This window comes from Ambystoma mexicanum, chromosome 1q, assembly GCF_040938575.1.
Source record: "Ambystoma mexicanum isolate Mex_15411 chromosome 1q, UKY_AmexF1_1, whole genome shotgun sequence".
NCBI classification, from domain to species: domain Eukaryota; kingdom Metazoa; phylum Chordata; class Amphibia; order Caudata; family Ambystomatidae; genus Ambystoma; species Ambystoma mexicanum.
In genome coordinates this window covers 1,129,727,571-1,129,752,361 of record NC_090922.1, presented here as the reverse complement: position 1 = coordinate 1,129,752,361, position 24,791 = coordinate 1,129,727,571, and the positions used below count along the sequence as shown (strand labels likewise).

The following is a 24,791-nucleotide window of genomic DNA, read 5'->3' as shown; positions in this document are numbered from 1 at the left end:
GCTTTATTCTGTGCAGAGAGCGTGCAGTTGTTGAACATGTGGGGTGTGGCGTTAGAGAGCATGATGGTGATGTGGGTGGCGTGTGTTGGTTTGTGAGCGTCGGTGGCGTGTGTTCGTTAGTTTGTGTTTCTCCCATTCTTTTCACTTCCTCCTTACTTCTCTCCAGCTCCTCCCATCTTCTACTCACCCATGGCGAATCTATGTTTGTTCTAGTGAGGTATAGCTTATCTAAGCTTTCCCTTTCACTCTTCCTTCCATCCTCACTACAAAAATCATTCATAAATTGCGCCCCCCACTCTGCCTTTTTTCCTTTTATTGTTACAGTTTTTAAGTCTATTAGGTCTCCCTCTTCCTTTCCGTTGTTACCACCTGTTCCCCTTAGTGCTGACGTTGTTGCTACCTCTCTATTTTTATATACTTCTCCCCATCTTTCACTCTCCCTCTTACTCTCCTCTCTCTCCCCTTCACTCCTCTCCTCCATCTCCCTACTATTTTCCTCTCTTTTCCTTTTTAATTCCTCCATTACTTCGTTGCTCATCTGTTCCAATATCCTTTCATCCTCTCTCCTCCTTTCCCATTTCACCCTTTCTCTTTCTACTATACTCTCTATTACCTTCCCCTCTTCATATTTTTTAGCTGTCTCTTGATATTATCCTCCTCCTCCATATTTCCATTTCCTTTTCATTTTCTTCTTCTTCCTTCTTCTTCTCTCTCATCACTACTCTTGATACCCTTTCTGCTGCTGCTTTTACCCTTACAGCTTCCCTCTTTCTCTCCTCACTTTGCTCCCTTAATTTTTCCAATTCGTCCTTATCTTCTTTCCTTTTCCTCACTCTCTCTCTTTCCTCCCCCTCAAGTTGTTTTATCAGTTCATTCTGCTCATCCCTTAGTTTAGCTAATCTTTCCTCCAAAATCTCTTCCTTCTGCCGTAGCAGCTCCTCTCCCCTCATTTCACTCTCTCTTTCACTATCCTCGTTTGTTCTCTTTACCGCCTCCCTTTCCTCTCCAGTTAGTGATCCTCGTAATTTCAACAATATCTGTGCAGCTACCCACTCATCGTTTCCTATCTCTACAGTCTGCTCTTCTCTCCTCCCGTCCCCCATTGGTATCTTTCCATGAGCCACATATGGTGGAGGGCTGTATGCCGGGTTTGAGTATCCTTCAGCCGCCCTTAACTGTCCTTTTATTTCTCCTAATTCTCTTAAAGGGTACAACCCTCCCCCCTCTGTTTTCACTCCCGGTGTTAAGGGTATCTCATTGCTCGGTTCCTGTTTTATGTCAGCTAATTTATCAACCTTTCCTCCACCCAGTTTTTCATTCCCCATATTCTTTGTTCCTTCACTCTCCTTTTCCCCATCCGTTCCTTCTTTCTTAATCTCCTTTTCTTCCGGTGTTTCCCCCATAGTGAACATTCCATTTGGTCCTGGTCTAGACCCCTGGAACATCCTCCATAAGTTAAACACCTCCACATGGTTTGCCAACTTCTTCCCCTTGTATGTATTGTGCAGATGGTTTAATAGTGAATGTTGGGCATATGGGTCAAAGCTACCATTAGGCGGCCATGGTGTCAACATTTTGTTGTCCGTCCCCTGGGTCCACTCTATGCTGTACTTAATTAACTTCTCCCTATGTGGTGGCAGTGTGGTGCATATATGTTGTAGTGGGGTAGTGAGGGTATTCCCCCACCCTCCCAACCCTCTCCCGTCTGACATACTAGCGCACCCTTTCTTACCCTTCCCCTTGCTACCAGTTTGCAACATACAACCTTTTATTGCTTACCTTGCCCCGCAAGTGTGGGGACTTACGACAATCCTTTGACAAATTATGCAATGATAATAATCACACAAAAAAAAAAAAATTATAAAACAAATATATTTATATTATATTCCTTCCCCTACGGCCCCCTGCGGCCGAAGCGCACGCAGCCCCCTGCAGCTGCGTACCCCTTACGACGATCTTACACAGTCGTCCTTTTTCCCCGTTCTCCTCCCACCTTTACACTTGCCGTGGCCGGCGTTCTCCGTGCGCAGCCACGCCCCCTTCCCCTTCTCCTCTTTGATCCACTCGTTTATCGTTTATCTCCGTGTCCGCTCCTTTATCATGTTTCTCTTCCCCACCAATGTCAAACCCAAAGCTTCTTGTGTTCACGATATCTTACTAAATCCCTACTGGTGACGTCACCTATTTCTTCGAACTACTGGTATATTCGTGTTATGTTCTTTAAATTCAAAATACACTTGCAATCTACCCCGCTAACCCTACAGCTGTCTTCCTGTCTCTCCTGGAACAAGGTAATCTCATCAATACTATAACCGGACTGCGCACGCTGCGTCGCCTCGCGTGTGATACGCCCCTCAACAGGAGGGCTTAACCAGCCAATTATCTTCCGTTTTGGGCAACTACGTAACTAGCCACCGCCCACAGGGAAACGTCATCTACCTATCGAGTTTCTTGCTCGAACAATAGGGAACCTCATCTACCTATCGAGTTTCTTGCTCGAACAATAGGGAACCTCATCTACTCATTGAATGATAAATGTCAAATCGTAGGAAACCACACACACCCACCCTCACACGTAGTCGCGATTTAGGCCAATCAGTGTCTTTCGAGCGGCTGCACGTGATGTTTTCGTGCCCCGCCCCCCTCTTTCGCGTAACGTTAGCTTTTTGTTGCGAGCGTCTGCACGTGTTGTTCTCGTGCCCTGCCCCCCTCTTTCGCGTAACGTTAGCCGCCTTCTCTCGCACTCAATTCACTACCATTCATTCCATTATCATCACTCAATTAAACCTTCACCCCACCTTTTTACAATACCTCCCTCCTCCCTTATTTACTTCCGCCCCCTCCCTCACAATTTCGCATTGCTTGTTGTGCGTGTCATGCTCACCAAGTTCCCTCGATGCAGGGCCGCTCGACTGCGTGCACCCCTCCAAGCGGCTCGCCACCTCCCCTCGTCTGGACCACGTCTGGACACTCGCCGACCGCGGGCGGGATACTTCTCAACCGGCTCCCGAGGGCCAATATCCGGATTGCGCTGTCCGGTCCTCTCGCAGCTCCGCGATGGTCCTGTAGTCCTCAGAAGGGGGCAACGGCAGAGGGGGCCGCGCCGCCGGGCCTCCCCGCAACGGGAGTGCCTGGAAAAATAAAAAATAAAAGTCGATCTTAAACAGATCTCAGCAGTGCTTCAAACTTGTCGGGGGGGATTCTGCCGGGGTCGGCCGGGCCGTCCGCAGACCTCCGGGCAGGGAGGCCCCAACTCCTCCCGTGTATATCTCGGATCGAGACAGAGTATGAGGCACACACAAGGAGCAAGGCAACTTCTGTCGTTTATTATGCAAACGGCAGGGATGGGTCAAGGAGCGCACGCGTTCGTCCTGACACACACAATAGTGGGGCTCGCAGGCCCTTTTTACTACATTATGACGCGCTACTTGCGTCATTCCAAAAAGTTACCAAAAGAACCTATCGCCACTCTTGATTGGTTGCTCGAGTGGTGGGGTTAGTATAGTACGCCTATAGAGAATGATATTAGTGGTTAAGGTGTAGTCAGGTGGTATATCTGGGTTGTCCCTACAATTAGATACATAAGAATTGTTACATGAAGACCCCTGAGGATTGGCTAACGTTACTGACGTCTGAGATAAGAACCTCATGTTCTGATTGGTGCATCCGTGAGCTCCCCAGCCTGGGACCACCGTTGTTCCCAGCACACGGTGCACCTGTGGTTGCAACAGTGTTTCAGTATGGGTACGTGCAGGCAATGTGAGGATTTATTCATAGGTGGGAGACTGACCGTTCCCACTGTAGCAGGTGTCCATTGAGCCTTTCAAGTGTGTCGGCCTGCGTCTCGTAGCGAGGTACCCAGACGCCTTTTCTCTCCTGGGTTTTGGCATTTCGTCAGGTTCGGCTTGGTCACGTGGGGAGGGACCGTGTTTGAGGCATAATTCTGCACAATTAATATTGTTTTTCCACTGTATGTCTGGTTTAATTTGCAGATATGATTTTAACATTGGCACGTGGAGTGCGAGGTTGCAACATCGTGCCTTTGAAGATTTGTTTCTTGACTGTGGGTTTGCAACAGTACGACCTTGGCTGGTTGCTCCACTGGGTTCTTTCTGCAGGCTCAGCAACCTGACTTTTGCTTTGTTAATGTCCACGGGAACTCTTGCTTGAGGCCTACTTGGGCCTGGTGCACGAGTAATCCATTTAGTGCATGGATGCTTTAGGTTATAGTGGCATACAGTTTCATGGCCAGTATCGTGTTTCCATTATATCTCTCATGATGGTAACGGGTTTCAAGAGAAGCGTGAGCAAGCGTTATAAATGAGCTCATGGTGCGTCTTGCGTTTCTGCATTCTGAAAGCCTATGTAAAAATAATAAAGATGCACGTCCGTGAATAAGCCTGTCGCCTACGTCAGAGCACTGAGTATGTTCTTCGTGTAGATTGGTGTGGAAATGTTCAGCGTGTATAATAGTTCAGCGGTGCTTCCCGTTATCTAGGTCGTCATGGCATCTCTAACGATGTGTAGATTTCAGTCTAGTTGGTCCGTGCCGCAGGTGTCGGCATGGCCAGTGCGGGCTGTTGGGCAGGCAGATGGACACATCCGTATGTTTCTGTACCAGGGTATTTGGTCATCTGGTAAATGGGCAAACTCTTCTCGTGGCGGGTGTCTGGGCCGCGACCCTCTAGGCCAAGCGCGAGAGGTGAAGGACGGGAGTCTGGTTTTCCATTCTCCCACTTCAACCCCCCTTTTGAAAAAGAGCTCATTGGACCCAGATTAAGCCAAAAACTACCAGCCTATTAGAAATGTTCACTTTCTCCTAAAAGTCCTGGCTAATGTGGCTTGGCTTCAATTCCAGGAATGTGTGGAGTATAACAACTACTTGGGCTTGTACCAGTCTGGCTTTTGGGCAAGCCAAGGGACTGCGACAGCCTTACTAGATCTGAAAACTACCTTGGCTGGTATTGTGAATGGAGGTCGTCCAGCCCTGCTGATGCTTCTAAACCTCTCAGCAGCCATTGACCTTGTCAACCACTCCGTTCTTGTCGACAGGTTAAGGGACTTAGCTGGCTGCTCTCAGAGGTCCGCAGACTGGATTGTATCCTTTCTTAGCCCTCGAATATCAAGAGTGGCAGTAGAGGAGGCCAAATCAGGCCCAGATGTCATCAATGCTGGAGTACCGCAAGGCTCCTGCATTTCCCCATCTCTATCCAATGTCTATATACAACCTCTTTTGACATACTTAACCATCTGGGTGTCCGGTACACCAACTACGCTGATGATACCCAGGTGGTCTTCGAGCTATCTGGGGATTTTGCACAGGATTCCTCAAGTATCAATACAGTCTACAGGGCTATTCAGTCATTGATGATAGCCAATCCATGGCTCTCAATGACACCAAAACTGAGCTACTTATAGTGGCTACCACCCCGCGACTGAACATACCTGACACCACCTATGGACAGTTCAAGATTGCTGACTCCTCTATACCGGTGTCTACTAGTGTCTAAACACTGGCAGTCTTTTTGGACTCAGAGCTTAATATGAAAAACCATGTTTCCCACACTCAAGCAGCTTGTGGGTATGTGGTTAAACTGCTCAATCAGATTAGGCTTTACTTTTTACTCGCAAATCGATCTATAGTGTGCTCAGCTCTGAATAATTCAAGGCTTGATTATTGCAACAGCCTTCTGTCAGGTACCAGCAAGACCAATACACAATCTCTACAGCTGATTCAGAATAGTGCTGTTTGCACTGTTTTTGGTCTACGGAAACATGATCATGTCTCCAACTCCAGGAAGGTGCTGCAATGGCCACCTGTTGTACATCGGATCTCACATTAGAACCTGTCCCTGGCCTACAAATGCTGGTCTTCCAACACCCTCGGCTATCTGAAGAAACTGCTGTTGTTGATCTACCAGCACGTCTCCTGCACTCGGGAGATCTTCACAAATTCAAACAGCCTTGCTTTAAATTGGCAGAATTTGGGGGCTGTAGCTTCTCGGTGTGGGTGCCAAGATAGTAGAATTCCCTCCCACTCACAATAAGGACTATCAATACGCTTTCAGGATTTAAAAAAGCTTAGAAAACCCATCTCTTTGGTTTGATCACTGGCTAATTTCTGACTTTCTCCTGCTTATATTCTGCTTCTTTCCTGTTACCTGTTTGTTTGAATCGTCTGTTTTTGGGCCCTGAGGCCCATGGGCATGTGGCACCATGCAAGAAATAAAATAAATAAATACAATAAATATTTGTGTCATTCTTTTTATTAAAAAAACATTTTCATTGTGACACAATCAAAATCTAACTTTTTACAAAATACACCTCTAGTACAATATGATAAAAACAATGAATCAATTTAAAATTCACCTTTTGTACAATATAATATCAATTCATTGATGCAAACAATAAAACCAATCAATCAAGTATATACATCATACAGAAAAGAAGTAAAGAAAACAAAAGAAAACAATTAAATATATCATTTCAAATTTTAGAATAAACATTCTCGATAAAATTCTATTGAACATATCCACTCTTACTGCCAAGGAGACACATTTCTTTCAACATTGTGATTACCTCAATAGTTATAAAGATATAATTTCCCACATTTAGTCTTTCCTACATGAATTAAGTGTCTACCTCAGGCCTCTTTATAAAAAAGCAGCCCAAATACTTTGTCCTGTTATTTGCACGTGCCGGACATTCTACAAGTATGCGCTTTAATGTATGAACTGCATCCAGCTTCTTACAATTACCACATATGCTCTGACTTAGATCAGTATTTGCTGATCGAACTGATAACATTTCCCCAGTTAATAAGAGGGTTAATGGGAACCATGAAAACTGTTTTCGATTTTAGGGGACGGATATTGTTCTAAATATTTAGGCAGCATCCACAAAGGTTTATCCACATCAGAGAAAGTAGAATGTAGAGCATAGTTCCCTCTCCTATCGATAATTGCTGTCCAGTTATTTCTCGCAGGCATCAAATCCACTTTAGCTCTTCCACATTTCAACTAAATGGATTCTGCACATTGCTCAATGCAAATCAGAGAATTCAATGCTTTGTTGCACAAAGCAGATTGTAGATCTTCATGCAAGGTGGCACACATAGGAGAAATGATTTTAATATATTGAGAAATCATGTGCCATGGAAACCATGCTTGACAAGATTGTAGGCCAAGTTCAAAACGTAATGATGCTATTGGGACAGAAAAAGGGAGATTAAATGTTTTTTTTCGCCCATATTCTACCTTCTAGTTTGTAGAATTTACAAAACTTATGATACATTTTTTTTCTTCTGATAAATCAACTGATCAATTTTGTTCTCCAATTTCTTTACCCTACACATCACCCTTGGTTGAGCTGTTACAGTGAAGCCTAGATAAAAGATTTCTTTCAAGCTCTCAATTCGTACCTAATCAATGAACCACTTGAATTTGTCTCCTTGTTTTGGATGCTTGATAACCTGGATAATGCTTGATTTCTTCTGATGACTAACCAAATGATTATTTCCAGCATATCCAGCCAGGGCCGAAAGCAGCCTTTGTAGATCTATCAGTGTTAAATCCAGCAGGGCAACATCATCTGTGTCTGCCATCCAGCAGATGCGTTCTCCCCCCAGCTGAGGACTAGCAAAGGCTGCTTCATTTGAAACATCACCAAAATCCGAGTAATACAGATCGAAAAGGCAGGGCACCTTTATCCAGCCTTGTCTGAGTCCTTTTGTTAGACTGATAGGTTCTGTCAGGTTACCTTCTTAATTTGAATCTGAGTATCTGGATATATGTACACAAGGATTCATAGTAGTGGAGGTGGAATTTCCCAACGCCTTTGGTTTTGCCACAGAATTTGTTGATTTACAGTATTGAAGGCCCTAGAGAAATCAACCATTGCCACATATAAGGAAGTGTACTTATTGGTCCACACAATATCTCTCAGAGCAGTTAATGTCAAGCCATTTAAAGTTGTCCCCATGCCCTTCCAGAATCCTATTTGAGTTTTCAATAGGATTTTCTTATCAGCAATTCAGGCCTCTAATTTTTCCAAAATGAGGGCCTCGAAAATGTTGCTTCTCCGCGTCAAGTAAGGCAATAGGCCGGTATTTCACTGGATCTGACCAATCACATTTCCTGAAAATCTGAATGATTGTAGAGAGTTTCCATGTCTCCGGCATAATTTCAAAAGCCAGGTCATACATGAAAAGCAAAAATAACAAGGATGCCCATAGTTCTTTATTTGTTTCTAATATAGCATTCGTTAAACCATTTGGTCCTGCTGCTTTAGAATTAGATGTCACAGTTATCAGACATTCTATATACTAGACTTCGAAACTCATTTCCCATGAGGAGGGATCACACAAGAACTTATTGCTGCTTACAACACCGTTCATTTTTTCCCAATAACAATGACAGCTACTTTTGCTTTCTACATTATTTTATGATTAATTTTGGAAGTTCCAGGCCTCATTAACCAGGGAACAGAAATTCCAGGTGTTATTTTGGATCAGGTAGTTGATCATTTTTTCCCCATCTTCCTGTGCCAGTTCATACTTGTAGGAGCGATACAAGTTTTTATACGATCTTGACAGATTTCATTTCCGACGTTTATAAGTATCTACATCAAGCATGCTTAAACTTAATTGATGAAGTTGCTGTCTATACATTTTCTTCTTTGACCAAACAGTTTTTATCACACTTGTCTGTATGGGTGCTATTAGGCCTCCTCAAACATACCAGCTCCTCTCTATCCCATAAGTTTGTCCGAACTCATGGCTAGTGCACCCGGCCTTCAACACTTCCTCAGAGTTATTACAAACAAACTCTCACATTCCCTCATAAGAGTGCTAACGCCTCTCTTACATTTTTTATCCAGTTTCCCCCACAGTTGATATTCAAATGTATATGATTTTTAGATATGATAGTATTAGAGTCAAAACCCAACGTAGCTGTCAGCATGTTGTGATCACTTAATGGCATACACTTAACCACAAATTGCGAACATACCTCAAATTTTGTTCTAGATACAACCATGTAATCAATAATAGATTTGACACCACTTTTCCATGTTACATGTGGAGTCAAATCACCCCTTATGTTCCCATTTGCCATAGTCAAGTCCCACTCACGAATCAAGGCTCTCCATTTCTCCACATTAGGAGTACCAGGATTCCTCAGACAATGTCTATTGATATCACCCGCCAAAATTACATTTGCTTCATTAACGGATAGCCACTCTCCCATTATTTCCAATAATTTCTCCACAAAATCAACAACTATGATAATAGCCAGGTTCCAATATAATTTTATAATGAGTACACTAGTACTGACCCCTTTTAGATTAATATCCCTTTCTGTTGCCAGTATCCCAGGTACATTTCCTGATATAATAGTTGTACCTTTGATTTTTCTATTCTCTGTATCTATCAATAGCCCACCTGATGGCCTTCCACTATTAAATTTGGTTGCATCCTGTTGCATGACTGTAAACCCATCAATCCAAATGTTATACGAGAGCCACGTTTCCTGAAATAAGACTACAATTTGGGATCTGAAAATGTGACTATGCTCCTCATGTCACATGAAAATATTTAAACCTGTGGTATTCCAAATTAATATCTGAGTTTCATTTGATCTTCGAGGCTTTTAGCAGGTATGCAGTTCTTCACAGCCTCCTGTTGTAAAATGCGTAAAAGACAAGACTAACCCGCTTGACCCTCATAGTCTTTCACAAAATTAAACACACTTAATAGTGTACCCACAGTATTTAAGTCTTTTCCTAGAGTTTCGACTTCTGATGATTTCTCGATAGCCTGTTTTGCATTAACACAATGTCCTGAGGTGATACATTTGCCCTCTTTCTCTCTGTATAAATCATGCAGCCCAATTTTGATAGTTCCTCTTTTACATCCAGAATGGACCAAGTGACAAATGATGAATTCAGAAAAACCTCCACTATATCTCTACAAGCATCATCAAGAATACTGATGTAATCTATATAAGAGGTAGACATTCCTTCTACTGCTAGAATCTCCTGCAACAGCTTCAAGATGTTGGTACGATACAGAACAATTTGCGAACATGATTGGGCTGAAGGTGAGGGTTGTGGGAGGTAAGAACCAGAATCACACCTACAGCATCTGGTGGAATTGTTTATAGGTACCCCAAATATGTTTTACATTTGTTTATCTTTCATTACCTATACTGGAGGTTGTATACGAATTGTTCGTATTACAACAGTTCGAATGACAATTGACCTCTTCACAATTGACCAAATTGTGAAGGTCAATTGTAACATATATGCGGGGGGAAACCCCCCGCAACCCCCCACCCAACGCAAACACGGCCAAAACCCCATATATATATATATATATATATATATATGTATATATGGATATATATACATATATATATATAACCAAAGCGATATATATATATATATATATATATTCAGTGAAAAAACTTTGTTAAAGGGACGTTATGGTTAAGTTGCGCTACTAAAAACCTATGAAATTCAGTGAAAAAACGTTGTCAAAGGGACGTTATGTTAAAACCGAAAAACCCTTGAAATTCGCCAGTTATGGTAAGCTAAGCAACCATAACTCGTGCCGCCACCGTGCACTGCTAAGACTAACACCCAAGACATTAAAGATGACATCACAAATGTCATTGATGACATCACATGTGTATGTACTTTTCATGAAATATGTGTAGAAGGGATTCTTATTATAATGTTGTGAAACAAGTGTCAAGGATCATTGCAATAAATATCATACCCTAATTAGTGCATTGAACGATGCATTGATATAAATAGCATTCTATTATGGGGTTCTATCTAGTATACTAAGCTACTCATACAGAAACATAACATTCTGTGCAGTGTACAAGATGAAGGTATGATATTCGTAATGTTAATATGTTTAATAATGAAATGATAATTGTTTTCTTAATAGATTTTTGTGTACTGTGAAATATGTAATAAGTAGCTAATAAAATACATGTATTACATAATTGCATTACTATAGACAAAACACAAAGACACAAGAACACATACCAGTATGGGTATATACAGGGAACGTGAAGTTAGCAAAAAAGCACAAGTAGTAGCAGAAACAATTCATAATTTAACTGATTATTTTCATGCAAATATATACAGGGAAAGTACAGCCATAAAAAAAAACAACAGAACTATCAGAAAGTGCTCATTAGTCTTTTGATTTTCTTTATGCACAAAAAGGATTGCTATCTTTCAAGCTTGTGTCTTCCCCTATGTATATGTTTCATATGATGTGAGTGGACTCTAGGGAATTACTGTAAGAACCTACTTGAAGGATACGTCTACAAATAAAATAAAATGTTTAGTTTAGTTTATTAATGAAGAAAACCATGTGGCCTAGATATGTCAGCAAAATAAAAAAAGACTGAGCCAGACATGTGATGTCATCAGTGATGTCATCAATGACATTTGTGATGTCATCTTTGATGTCCTGGGTGTTAGTCTTAGCAGTGCACAGTGGTGGCGCGAGTTATGGTTGCTTAGCTTACCATAACTGGCGAATTTCAAGGGTTTTTCGGTTTTACTTGGAACCATATAGTCCCTTTGACAACGTTTTTTCACTGAATTTCATAGGTTTTAAGTAGCGCAACTTAACCATAACGTCCCTTTAACAAATGTTTTTTCATTGAATTTCATAGGTTTTTATTAGTGCAACGTCATCATAGCATCCTTTTCAATAGATGAAGACCACTAACATCTTATGTCCTCAAAGTGGGAACGCCGGGTGGTAAAAAAAACAAAAAGATTTTCCTTCCTGCACCGGGACGCTTGCGGCATCCCGGTGTAGGAAGGAAAATCTTTTACCAAGATGGCCACCATAGAAAGGGAATGCGGGGTGTATAAAGAACACAACAGGGCATGAACAGGGGGGGAACAGGGGAGACACATGGGCATGAGCGGGGGGTGAGAGGGAACAGGGTACAAATGGGGCATGAGCAGGGGGTGGGGGGAAAGGAAGAAAACACGGGGTATGAGCGGTGGTGGGGGAACACGAGAGAGACACGGGGCATGAGCAGCAGGTGGGGAGGAACACGAGGGAGACACGGTGCATGAGTGGGGGGGTACAGGGCACACACGGGACACGAGCAGGGGTGGGGGGGAAAGGAGAGAGACGCGGGGCATAAGCGGGGGGTGAGGGGAACACGAGTGAGACGCGGGCCATGAGTGGGGGGGTGGGGGTAACACGAGGGAAACACGGGGCATGAGTGGGGGGTGGGGGGGCCACGAGGGAGACACAGGGCATAAGCGGGGGGTGGGGGCAACAGGAGACAGACACGGGACATGAGCGGGGGGTGGGGCCAATAGGAGAGAGATACGGGGCATGAGCGGGGGTTGGGGAGAACAGGAGACAGACACGGGGCATGAGCGGGGGATAGGGAGAACAGGAGACAGACACGGGGCATGAGCGGGGGATGGGGGGAACAGGAGACAGATACGGGGCATGAGCGGGGGTGGGGAGAACAGGAGACAGACACGGGGCATGGGCGGGGGGTGGGGGGGCAACAGGAGACAGACACGGTGCATGAGCGGAGGGTTGGGGGCCAACAATAGTGAGACACGGGGCATGAGCGTGGAGTGGGGGGTACAGGAGACAGACACAGGGCATGGGTGGGGGCAACAGGAGACAGACACGGGGCATGAGCGGGGGGTGGGGGGAACAGAAGACAGACACAAGGCATGAGCGGGGGAGTGGGGGGCAACAGGAGAGAGACACGGGGCATGAGCGGGGGGTAGGGGGGTACAGGAGACAGACACGGGGCATGAGTAGGGGGTGGGGGGCAACAGGAGAGAGACACGGGGCATGAGCGGGGGGTGGGGGGGTACAGGAGACAGACACGGGGCATGAGCGGGGGGTGGGGCAACAGGAGAGAGACACGGGGCATGAGCAGGTGGGGGAACAGGAGACAGACACAGGGCATGGGTGGGGGCAACAGGAGACAGACACGGGGCATGAGCGGGGGGTGGGGGGAACAGAAGACAGACACAAGGCATGAGCGGGGGAGTGGGGGGCAACAGGAGAGAGACACGGGGCATGAGCGGGGGGTGGGGGGGTACATGAGACAGACACGGGGCATGAGTAGGGGGTGGGGGCAACAGGAGAGAGACACGGGGCATGAGCGGGGAGTGGGGGGGTACAGGAGACAGACACGGGGCATGAGCGGGGGGTGGGGCAACAGGAGAGAGACACGGGGCATGAGCAGGTGGGGGAACAGGAGACAGACACGGGGCATGAGCGGGGGGCAACAGGAGAGAGACACGGGGCATGAGCGGGTGGGGGGAACAGGAGTCAGACACGGGGCATGAGCGGGGGGTGGGGGCAACAGGAGAGAGACACAGGGCATAAGCGGGGGTGGGGGGAACAGAAGACAGAACGGGGCATGAGCGGGGGTGGGGGGCAACAGGAGACAGACACGGGGCATGAGCGGGGGGTGGGGAGCAACAGGAGACAGACACGGGGCATGAGCGGGGGTGGGGGGGCAACAGGAGACAGACACAGGGCGTGAGCGGGGGGTGGGGGGAACAGGAGACAGACACAGAGCATGAGCGGGGGTGGGGAGAACAGGAGACAGACACGGGGCATGAGCGGGGGGTGGGGGGCAACAGGAGACAGACACGGGGCATGAGCGGGGGGTGGGGGGCAACAGGAGAGACACGTGGCATGAGCGGGGGGTGGGGGGAACAGGAGACAGACACGGGGCATGAGCGAGGGGTGGGGGGAACAGGAGACAGACACAGGGCATGAGCGGGGGTTGGGGGGAACAATAGACACGGGGCATGAGCGGGGGGTGGGGAGAACAGACACGGGGCATGAGCGGGGGGGTGGGGGGCAACAGGAGACAGACACGGGGCATGAGCGGGGGGAACAGAAGACAGACACGGGGCATGAGCGGGGGGTGGGGGGAAGGGGAGAGAGACACACGGGGCATGAGCGGGGGTGGGGGGAGGGAGAGAGACACACGGGGCATGAGTGGGGGGTGGGGGAGTGAGAGAGACACATGGGGCATGAGCGGGGGGTGGGCGGGAGGGAAAGAGACACACGGGGCATGAGCGGGGGTGGGCAGGAGGGGGAGAGACACACGGGGCATGAGCGGGGGGTGGGCGAGAGACACACGGGGCAAGAGCGGGGGTGGGGGGGAAGGAGAGAGACACACGGGGCATGAGCAGGGGTTGGTGGAAGGGGAGAGAGACACACGGGGCATGAGCGGGGGGTGGGAGAGAGACACACAGGGCATGAGCGGGGGGTGTGCGGGAGGGGGAGAGACACACGGGGCATAAGTGGGGGGAGGGTGGGAGGGGGAGAGACACACAGGGCATGAGCGGGGGTTGGGCAGGAGGGGGAGAGACACACGGGGCATGAGCGGGGGGTGGGCGGGAGGAGGAGAGACACATGGGGCATGAGCGGGGGGTGGGCGGGAGGGGGAGAGACACACGGGGCAGGAGCGGGGGAGGGGGGAGGGAGAGAGACACACGGGGCATGAGCAGGGGTGTGGGGGAGGAAGAGAGACACACGGGGCATGAGCGGGGGGTGGGGGGAAGGGGAGAGACACACGGGGCATGAGCGGGGGTTGGGGGGAAGGGGATAGAGACAAACGGGGCATGAGCGGGGATGGGGGAAGGAGAGAGACACACGGGGCATGAGCGGGGGTGGGGGGAAGGGGAGAGACACACGGGGCATTAGCGGGGGGTGGGCGGGAGGGGGAGAGACACACAGGGCATGAGCGGGGGGTGGGAGGGGGAAAGACACACGGGGCAAGAGTGGGGGTGGGCGGGAGGGGGAGAGACACACGGGGCATGAGCGGGGGTGGGCGGGAGGATGAAAGACACACGGGGCATGAGCGGGGGTGGGCGTGAGGCAGAAAGACACACGGGGCATGAGCGGGGGTGGGCGGGAGGCGGAAAGACACACAGGGCATGAGCGGGGGGTGGGAGGGGGAAAGACACACGGGGCAAGAGTGGGGGTGGGCGGGAGGGGGAGAGACACATGAGGCATGAGCGGGGGGTGGGGGGAAGGGGAGAGAGACACGGGGCATGAGCGGGGGTGGTTGGGAGGGAGAGAGACACACAGGCATGAGCGGGGGTGGGGGGGAGGGAGAGAGACACACGGGGCATGAGCGGGGGGTGGGCGTGAGGGGGAGAGACACACGGGGCATGAGCGGGAGGTGGGCGGGAGGGGGAGAGACACACGGGGCTTGAGCGGGGTTGGGGGGGAGGGAGAGAGACACACGGGGCATGAGCGGGGGGTGGGCGGGAGGGAGAGAGACATGGGGCATGAGCTGGGGGTGAGGGGAAGGGGAGAGAGACACGGGGCATGAGCGGGGTTGGGGTTTAGGGAGAGAGACACGGGGCATGAGCGGGGGTGGGGGGAGGGAGAGAGACACACGGGGCATGAGCGGGGGGTGGGGGGAAGCGGAGAGAGACACACGGGGCATGAGCGGGGGGTCAGGGGAGGGAGAGAGACACACGAGGCATGAGCGGGGGTGGGGTGGAGGGAGAGAGACACACGGGGCATAAGCGGGGGTGGAGGGAGGGAGAGAGACACACGGGGCATGATCGGGGGGGGTGGGGGAAGGGGAGAGAGACACACGGGGCATGAGCGGGGGGTGGGGGGAGGGAGAGAGACACACGGGGCATGAGCGGGGGTGGGGGGGATGGAGAGAGACACATAGCGTTCGTGTGCAGGCGCCAGATCCTGCTCCTCGGCCCTCTGCTGGCCACCGTGTGCCGATGGTGTGAGCAGGGGGCTGGAGGAACAGTGGAGACATGGAGCATGAGTGGGGGTGGGGGGACAAGAAGGACACACGGGGCATGAGCGGGGGTGGGAGGAACAGGAGACAGACACAAGACTTACTGTGCAGGCGGCGAGGAACAAAGATGACGGGCGTCTCTGAAGCCAGACGCACTGCACGCTTTCACTGCATCCAATGAGAGAGCACGGCAGATGTCCGCGTACATCACGCAAGCTGCTTGCCCAATCACCGTCCTGTCCGCGGAGCGAACAGGGAAGTGTGTCCGCGAAGCGAACACAGATATCAATAATTTTTTTCAACTTACATTTTTGTCATTTTTAAAAAAAACTACTGGATGGATTTACACCAAATAAAGCAAAGCACACTTTCGGGACCAAGCCGCCGCCCCTGCCGCAAATTTGGTGTAAATCCGTCCAGCGGTTTGGGCTGTAGGCATGAGCATGTCTATGGGAAAAAAAAAAGTTTTGGGACCCCCCTATAACTTTGCCCCCCCTGGACGAATCCTCACCAAACTTTGCGAAAATATTCAGAGTGACTCAAATACTTTTTTTGCAAAGTTTGGTGAGGATTCGTCCAGGGAGAGCGAAGTTATAAGCCGCCCAAAAAGTGCTCTTCCTATGGAAACACCAACTTAACCATAACTACATGGCCACTTCCGTGGCCATGTAATATATATATATATATATATATATATATATATATATATATATATATATATATTTTGCGGTCAATTGTGAAAAGGTCAATTGTGACCCTTTAAATTCGGTCAATTGTTCATTCGAACAATAGTAAACGAACAATTTGGGTAATACCATACTGGATGGGATACCTTTTCAGACTGAGCATCCACAACACTCAGGGGTTATAGGTTGTGTTGAACCTCTGAAACCTTTGTTTCAAATGTAGCCCTATCAGCCTGAAACCGATCTTCTCCCAAATCATCTGCATTTTTGGAATTTAGATTAGGTTGTTTTTTGTTTGGACATATTGAAGATATGCTCCCAACGTACCTTTCCTGAATGCTTAGATGATTGCCCTACATGTTCGTTATTGGACTACTTTGTGTTTCCCATATCAATTCTTACTCCTGGGGGAACTCATTATTCCCCACCAATCTTTTCTGACTCAACCAACTCTTGAGACACTGAGGCACAATGTGCAGGCTCTTCATTTGAACCCCCACAAGAATGTAAGCTTTGAGTGGCTTTGTTAAAGTCTGTTATCCTAGTAGCTGCCATATGAATCCTACACTTAGTTTTAATTAGATAATATGAAGGCTGTGTATTTGGGACATCTGGATCACCAACCTTAACATCAGTTAAGTCAATACACTCCCTATACATTTCTACAGTTTGTCTCTGCCAAAACATTTTGATGAGGTTGAATTACTGTGTGCACCATCAACATATTGAGATACGCTTTGAACTGATATGTCTTCTCTCATCTCTTCCACATTCACCAGAGACACATTAGCCATGCACACCTCTTCCTCTGTTAGATGCTGATTTGTCCTTCCATTTTCTGACCTTTTTAATGTTTTCTTTGACATTCTCCCAAACAGATTATTTTCAACGATATCCTTTTCCACTGGAACGTGATCATGGACTTTATCTATCAGACTCTCTACAGCTAGATCTCCATTTTCCACTCCCACCTGTTTATTCAGCATTGTAGTTTTAGCTAGCTTTGTAAATTCCCAAATTACTCAATATATCTATTTTTACATTCAGCTAACTCAAGATAAGAGTATGGGCCTTTACGTAATCCCAGATATTATTATATAATTCAGCCGATGTACTCAAGTTGGAATTGAGCGCAGAGATAGAGGGGGATGATAACTTAATACAGTCACCTGTAGGGATGTAACGGTATTACGGTATACCGTTAAAGATACCGTGAACCACTTAATTGAACAATAATAACCGTCACATTGTTTATACCGGTATACCGTTCATACCGTTAAGTGGGCTTTTCAATCTGATTTGGAAAGGCTGCAGTAAGCAAGTGCTGCACAGTCTTGGTCTTGCACTGTTGGATGTGCCGTCTGCTAGTTTCAGTTTGAGCAGTTTTTAATGCCATTCCATAAACCACACGTGCCTGACACAAAAGCAATATGTTAGCAATAGGAAGAATAGATACAGTGCCAAGAAGGAAGAGGGGTTTTATTTTATGTACATTTTTTTAAAGCGCTCATACAGCCTGCGGGCTTCGAGGCGCTGTTAAAGAAATTGGTTTTGTTTATTTAGTTGCGTAATTGTTTTTGTTGCGTATTTATAACGCACTTAAGACCCCAGAGGTTTCTAAGCGCGGACCCAGGGATCGAACCTGTGTTGCTTCGTGTCATCTTGCTTCCAAGGCACGCACGTTGCCGCTGAGCTATCCTCCTGGGACTTTGGGTTGGTGGCTTTGGGGTTTATATATTTATAATGAATAATGTTTTCTAAACATATGACAATGGGGGATTTGCCTGGTTCTTTCATTGAATTTACATATAATAAGTCACACTGCGAAATGTAATCATCTCTGTGGGTATTCCCTGCTGCCATACCAAAGGGTAACATGTCTGTGATTACTGAACACCTTTTGGCCCGGAAGTAAACTAAAGGCTGTAACATAAAGAGAGAGTGTGTGTGCGTGTGTGTATGCGCACAATCGTATACTACCATCAGACTCCATTGATCTGTGGCATGCAGATTATCAAGATGGCAACATGTTCATCTTCACCAGTAGCCAGAGGGCCATTTAAGAAAAGCTATTCAGTTTGCTTTGCCAGTTGCAGCAGCCCCCCCCCCCTTTCCACACGTGTTTGTGTTTGGTGGAAGCAAGGGGTGGCATTTCAGTGGAAAGTATGTTGAAAAGCCCAATTCTGGCCCTGGGTGCCTGGTTTTGTTTGTGATGATAAACCTGACAATTTATGACCTTTTAGAAAATATTTGTTAAGATTAGTTAACTCCACCTGCTATACCGCGATAACCATGATATACCGTCATTTGGCAAGAAGGTTATTGTACCGTCATAAAACTAATACCGTGACACCCCTAGTCACCTGCATCTTTTAACATATGATGCATTATATTTTGCCCAATAACCTCTGGGCCTTGTGCCAAATTACTAGAGGACAATTATTCAACTAATTGTGAGGAAGTACCCATAGAAGTCTCAAAATGGATTGCAGAAATCGAACCTTCATGTGCTGATGCATTCATAGGGCCTCATTACGACTCAGGCGGTAAGGGTTTTACGGCGGCGTAAACAGCGCCGACCCTTACCGCCTGAGTACGAGGTCCCTTAGCGCCATGGCGGACTTAACACCTGCTTTAGCAGGTGTTAAAATCCATGGCGCTAAGGGACCACGGAGTTAATTACGCCACCGTAATTTACGGTGGCTTAATTAACGCCTTCCCCACTCCCATTATGCCCTATGGGGCAAAAATGGGAATGGGGAAGGGTAAATGGGGATTGGGGACTTACCGCCCCGCCAAGGTCGGAATGGGGCGGTAAGTCCGCCAACCACCATGGCGTAAACATAGTTTACGCCATGGTGGTAAAGTCACGGCCCAGGCGGTAACTTACCGCCTGGGTCGTAATGAGGCCCATAGTCACATTTCTGTCGACCAGACCCTTTAAAACAATTAGATCTCCGTTATCCATTTGAGCACCCTCAGAGACCAAACATTCCATATTACCAGTGCCTTCTAAGAGGCTGCAGTTGGTCATATTTTCCATACTTTTCATTGGTCCCACCTCAAACGTGCACAGGCGCCTTCCACTCACTGCCACTTGTTCACCTCTCTTCCAATCCCAAGCACTTCGAAGTTGCTGCCTCCTGCAGAGTACCGCGTTGCACTACATGCACAATACAATGACCTTTGACATGTAAGGGTCTGCTGCGGTGCATATGGCCTGCACAGATTCTTTTGGGATCCGCTGCCCCACAGGAGTGTCCCTGGTATTGGCAGGAGCAGATGCCGAGAATGCTGTAGAGGAAAGTAACCTACTGCCTTGTTCGAAGGGCACTACCCTCCGAACTGCTGCCTTGGGTTTTGATTTGATGTGTCGTCGCATGGAGGTGGTGCTGTAGCTGTACAAGGAAGGTTTTCTGCGCCTGAGTCAGTGCATCTCACCTGGTTAGCATGACATTTTGGCATGTCTCCTATGCTGGTAAACAGTTTCCACACCCAGCAGTCACGCTGGCTGCAGATATTGGGGATTTGGTCTACTTCAACCTCGTTCACCTCTTGATCCCCCTCTACATCACCACGCCTGTTCTCTTGTCCAGGCCCTTCGGAAGGAGGTGGTGGTGGTGAGGGTGAGGGTGTGGGTTTTGCTTTGCTGATTTAAAGGCAGCAGCCATTTTTGCCATTAGTTTGAAAGGTAATATAGCACAGCAGAATTGATCAGAAAGCAATTCCAGCATAAAGCAATGTGGCCCGCTACTCTGCTTTGCAAAGCCAAAAACAGAATGCAGAGCAGCTCTTGGGTGTGGCCTTTTGTAGGGCTGCTTTGGAGCCCTTGGAACCAGAAAGCGGCCCTAAATTGTGCAAACAACTAGTTACATGTACAATGGCACAGTGTGGGATGTTTGTAAATGTGTACTTTCACAATAACACTCCTTACATTGCAGAACACAGTACTTTTCCTATGTTGCAGGGCCCAGATGGTGTCCGGCAAATAAGGGCCCACATGCAGCGTGGATGCAGTCACATAGTGACGTCGCAAATGTTCTCAAATGGGACGGCTGTCCGCAGGATGCGTATTGGGCGGAATACTTTGTGCACATGTGTCCTACGAACAGGGTTAGCCTTGCCAGACTCAATAAAAGTGCGACACATGTCTGGCGACCATTTCCGCACAAGCTAGGTGTTTGTAGGCTACAAGTGCAATGTTTGTGTGAACAGCTGTCCATATGACGTGGGTGGACACCTCAAACTACTGAAAGTACGTTACAACTTTTTCTCACCAAGCTGGACAGGGGCAGTGTTACCAGGACACAGAGGATGATATACGCATGTGCATAGCTTTGGAACAGACAGATGTGCGCTCCCTCAACTAATTAAAGGTGCATCACAAGATGCAGACATGTGCCAGTAGTGGCGTCCTACAGATACCTTTATTGTGATTGCGCATATGCCGGGCAGGTGCAGTGTCCATAGGAAACCTTCATTTGCTTAACTGCAGCCATCCGGGGCAGTCGTGTGTACCGCACACTCATAATGGATTTTTAAAATAAAAGGAAAAGCCACTCACACACTCAGCAACACTTTACATCTACACCTTTAATTTATGACATACATAGACACTATTAGGAAAGGGAAGGGGTAGTAGAAATGGATACATACACATGGAAATTGGGGATTTGTACAAGTTTGTCATGAGGGGAGCCAAGGATTGAGGTCTCATCGTAATGTCTCTGATCATCAGGAATTTTTGGGGATGGTGGGCTGGGAAATGGGGTAGGGGTGCACGTGCAGGTGGGGCAGTGGTATTTTATTTTTTACAAAATTTGTGCTTGTTCAAAATCTTTTAAGGTGGAAAAACTGTTTAGCATTTGTTCCATTTTGGCGTCCAGGCTGTCTAGTTTGTTATTTACAGAGTTTACTTCATTTACTGTGGCCGTATGCTGCTGTGGGAGAGGTGCCACTTGTGGTGCATTCCTTTAATTTCCAGTATGTCCTGTTAAAGATAAAAATATCTGTTAGGTGTATATGAAGCAATACATATTAACTGTCTTTTTTCAGACTATGCTGCGTACCAATGGGGTTACTATCGTTACTCATTTCGTCATGAGGGAAATTCTCTTCCAGCCACTCTAGGGTGCTTGGCATTGCTGCATACAAAAAAATAACATCATGGTTTTCTAATATTGCACACTGCACAAGCTGTGCAATTATAGGAGAAACTTCAGTGTACTTACCGTATTGTAGTGACGTTCTGCTCTCAATACTTTGCACTCCTTACTCTGCCACTTCTTTCTTTGTTCCTATGTAAAGCAGCAGTGTTGTAATATTGTTGGACGCAGACATTATTTTGCTTGTTGGTGCATTCCATTATGGTGCATACCCTATGCCTTTGCTCTGTTTGTTTCACAAGTATAGAGTTTGCAGGCCTACTCCATTTTTCCTGGCAATGCACATACATGGTGCTATTTGTATATGTTCCTTGTCTTTGCTGAATGGTCCAACTATGTAAGAGAAACCCTGATTTTTTCAGCAGTAAACTACCCGATATCCAAGAACAGACAAACAGTGCGCGATGACTGTGCCCATCGGCATGCAGTCATCCATTTGGTATGCTGTATGGTGTATCTGTACAAACTAAGGGTATCCTGGAAAAAACCTATGAAATTCAGTGCAAACAGGTTGTTAAAGGCATGTTATAGTTACTTGCACTAACAACAACCTATCCATGTTATGGGTACACGTAAAACCAAAAACCCCTAAAATTCACCAGTTATGGCAAGCTAAGCAGCAATAACTCGTGCCAACCATGTGCAATGCTAAGACTAACATCAATGACATCAAAGATGACATCACAAATGTAATTGATGACATCACTCATGACATCACATCTCTGGCTCCCTCTTTCTATGTTCACTGACATATCTAGGTCAGTTGGGGTTCTTCACTGCCAGTCAGGAATTAAAAATGCAAAAGGTACATATTTGTAGACTTGACCCTTCTCATATGTTCTTAAACTACATTTCTTACGGTTCAGTCAAATCATATGATACATATTCATAGGGGAAGAAGCAAGAGTGAAACACAGCAATGATTTCTGTACATGAAGATAATCTGTTAGGTTATGAACACCTTCTGGTAATATTCTTGCTTTTTTGCTTACTTTACTTTTCCTATATATACTCTTATTTGTATGTGTTGTGCTCTGTTTATCTTTTCTGTGTAGTAGTACAATTATGAAGTAAGTGAGGCACTGTTAGCTACTTATTACATAGTTCCCAGTATGCAAAACTGGGAAACGGAAGCATTCATAATTTTACCATCGAACATGGCAAGATTTTGAATATTGCACCTCTATGTTGGATGTTGCAGACAATGCCTACGTTTCTACATGACTGGGTTCATGTACTTGAACAAACTCTGTAATGCAATGGTGTTTATAGCAATGGATTGCTTAACGAACGATGTATCTCATGATATTTCTCCCAATGAAGTCTGATAGTTTGCTGGCAACATTATAATGACAACCCCTTGCAGGGACTTTTCATCAAAATTAATTCCACATGTGATGTCATCAATTACATTTGTGATGTCATCTTTGATGTCATGGGTGTTAGTCTCAGCAGTGCACAGTGGTGGCATGATTTATGGTTGCTCATCTTACCATAACTGGTGAATATCTAGGTTTATTTTTCGGTTTTATGTGTATCCATAATATGGATAGGTTGTTGTTAGTGCAAAGTAACTATAACGTCCCTTTAGCAAAGTGTTTGCACTGAATGTGCCAGGTTTTTCTTAGGGCAACTGAACCATAACGTGCCTTTAACAACGTTTTTGCACTGAATTTGATAGGTTTTTAGTAGCGCAACTTAACCATGACGTCCCTTTTAACAACGTTTTTTCACTGAATATAAATATATATATATATATGACCGTTAGTGCAGAATATATCAGACGAAATTCAACAAAACCTTTGAATCACTTCTAGCGTTGAGAGGAATAATTACAATAATAGATAAAATGAAAACCATAACTAACTCAGTGTCTCCTTCTATGGTCTCCAATCACATGTACCAACATATTATGTTCTTCTGGTCATTACTTTCGACACATATTTTTCCATAAGCTGTTACCCTATTTCTGTGCTTTGTAGCACACATGGCTTCTGCATACAGCACCTTACCTTCCAACATTTCAAAGAGGCTGACAGATAGGTTAGCTGAGAGCAAGTGCTTAAAGCATGAAGCATGACCTCACCCTTTGAAAATGAAAGAAGAACCATGTTCATTGATGATATATACACCAGGAAAGACAGACATTTTTGAGAAGGCTTGCATCTGCTCAGAAAAGCAACATCAAAGGAGCCTTCACCTTTCTATTACTTTTGTGAATTTCCAAAAGCTTCATAAATCTGCCAGTGTAATACATCTAGGGAAAACCCAAATGTATTCAACACTTACATTTTTAAACCAGGTTTCTTGATTAGATGCTGTGCCTTATTTTGAGCCTTGTATTGGCCTGGCAACTATTGTTAAGTTATGTTGAAACAGCATAGCTTTCAGAGGAGAGTCCAATGCACTTGTGTTTCATATATTAATAAAGATGGCATCTGAGATAACTGATGACTGCTAATGAGATAACTCAGTAGGTAGAAGTTCAGCTGCAAAGGCGTATGTGACCTTTATATCACAGATCTGAATCCCGGTAAGGTGGCATTTGTCATTCATATTTTCATAACATGTTCCAATTAAGAAGGGTAATAACACCGACTAGCACTAACTTCCTCTCAGCCCATCACAATGCTCAGAATGATGTCTTTAGTCTTTGCTGTAGACCATGCTCTAAATATTCTGACTTGAGCAGCCGATTAAAATTATTTGCTCCCATTTTTACTTTCAGAATTCCATTTATTTATTTATTGTTCACTTGTTAGGAGCGTATACAGGAAGCAAATACTATTTCAAAGCACCCAAAGGTCAACAGGGAGGGGGCAGGTTATGATAGACAATGGAATTACAACAATGTTAACTAATTAAATACAAAAAAAATAACAAAAGACAATGGGGAGGGGAAGACAAAACTACTATACCTTGTGAGTGCTCAGAATTTGCAAGTGCAGAGGGGAGAGGGGTATGGGGTAGGTGCTGTGGTGCTCATGGAGAGCAGCAGGTGAAGTGCTGTGAAGAAAGTTAAGTACAACCTCCATTGGTGGAGGGTGAGCCGAGGCAATTTTAGAGGATAGACAGCAGCTGGGATGATAAGATGTGGGAGGTCAGGGCCCGAGGATCCATAAGGACCATGCACACCA

General features: G+C 46.3%; 1 protein-coding gene across 12 annotated transcripts in view; it reads left to right on the top strand.

The window, feature by feature from the left end:
• NTNG1 (netrin G1) overlaps positions 1–24,791 on the top strand; it is a 978,539-nt gene that overhangs the window by 829,691 nt on the left and 124,057 nt on the right. The gene's annotated exons all lie outside the window — the stretch shown is intronic.